At 38.2% G+C, this 1,758-nt stretch overlaps 1 pseudogene; it reads right to left on the bottom strand.

The window, feature by feature from the left end:
- Positions 1–337: 337 nt before the first annotated feature.
- On the bottom strand, positions 338–1,587 carry LOC143618404 (DNA polymerase-like; annotated as a pseudogene).
- Between the last annotated feature and the right edge of the window lie 171 nt (positions 1,588–1,758).

Here is a 1,758-nt window from a genome sequence, read left to right as displayed (position 1 = left end):
ATGGTACCAAATTACTTTTCAAAGAGAATCTTCTTCCATCTAGAGGAGATACTCGTTTATTTAGTATTGGACCATCTATAGCAGTCATATCAATTTTATTAAGTTATTTAGTAATTCCTTTTGGTTATCACCTTGTTCTAGCCGATCTCAGTATTGGTGTTTTTTTATGGATTGCTATTTCAAGTATTGCTCCTGTCGGCCTTCTTATGTCAGGATATGGCTCAAATAATAAATATTCTTTTAGAAGCTCATAAAGGTCCATTTACGGGCCAGGGCCATAAAGGCCTATATGAGATCCTAACAACGTCATGGCATGCTCAATTATCTCTTAACCTGGCTATGTTAGGCTCTTTAACCATTGTTGTAGCTCACCATATGCCAATACCCGGCAACAATATTTATTAGTGAGTTCATCAGGGGTCTTGTACACATAGGATAAAGCTTCATTACCAGCTTTCTTAGCTTCTAACCTACTTGAAAATAGTGAGCTAACAAACTCCTTGAAAGGGCTTTCCCTTTCCTCATAGATGTAGCCTGAGAGTGGGAGCACGGTGTAGCCAAGATCTCTTGCATACTTTAATTCTTCGCTATAGTAAACACCTAGAAATTCACCTGTTGGAAAGACCAGTGTCTCGTTCTTTTCCCGATAGGGAAGAAAGGGTTTATTGATTGTCTTCGGACAGACCACATAAGCCTCTATAAAGCCACACAAACTATCTAAATCCTTGTCTTTTAGATCTCCATACCAGACCGGTTCACCACCTGGCATTTGGTATTCCTTCATTATAAAAGGATAGAGTGAGTTAACGTCATAATAGTAAAGGTTTTCACCATATGGTTTGTATGAATCAGTATGACCACCATAGTATGCTTTCCTGATAAATCTGTCTTGATTCTGATTTGGTATGTAGATAGGTCAATCTTCCTCATCATAATATCTCAAACGAAAGATGCTTAGAGCTAGTGAAGATAGCGTGATCTTGGAAACGATATCCAAACCAAAATTGTGATAATAGATCTCTTGTGCTTTCTGCATTATCCACCAAGAAGGAGGATATCCTGCTTCATATACTCAATCAAGTCCTCCCTATCATCTTCCAAATTGTCTAGAGACACATTCTCGTGATCGATTGTTCCTTTACTACCAAGAGATGGGCATAGACTCTTAGCTAGCTCTTTCAGAGAACTTGGAAGTAGATTCAAGGAGTCTCTGATTCGAAATAACATCCTCTTATCAGAATAGACTGATAACTCGTAAAGCCTATTGTTCCTCATCAGTGGTTTAAGCGTGTAGCAATGATGGCATACTAGGTGTTTTAGCAGGAGAATCCCATCAAATCTAGAGAAGTTGTGAAAATAGACAGTATTAGCCTTCTCTTTCTTCACCATTGAAATGATCTTGTTGACCAAGTCATTCAGCACCTTTTTACTCCTTTCTTCAAAGGATTCAATGAATGAGTAGTCTTCACTGAAGTAGGTATAAATTAGACCATCCTTGATGTCTTTACCCGGATGAACAACCTTGAGACCACCAGCATAAACCCTATGTTCGTTATTGATCAGGATCGTCTCGAGATCGGACACCATGAATGGTTTCATCCCCTTGCAAATTCCGCAGTTGTGGCAACTCTAGGCTTTCTTATAATTTGGATATGCTATTTTGGGGTCAATCTATTAGGAATAGTGTTACATAGTTATGGTTCATTTACGTTAACCTCTAGGTAAATTAAAGAAAAGTTATTACGAATACAAACAGAA

The sequence above is a fragment of the Bidens hawaiensis genome, unplaced genomic scaffold, assembly GCF_021521415.1.
Source record: "Bidens hawaiensis isolate Kalapana, Puna unplaced genomic scaffold, B.hawaiensis_p1.1 tig00073641_1, whole genome shotgun sequence".
NCBI lineage: Eukaryota > Viridiplantae > Streptophyta > Magnoliopsida > Asterales > Asteraceae > Bidens > Bidens hawaiensis.
This window is presented reverse-complemented; position numbering and strand designations above follow the sequence as displayed.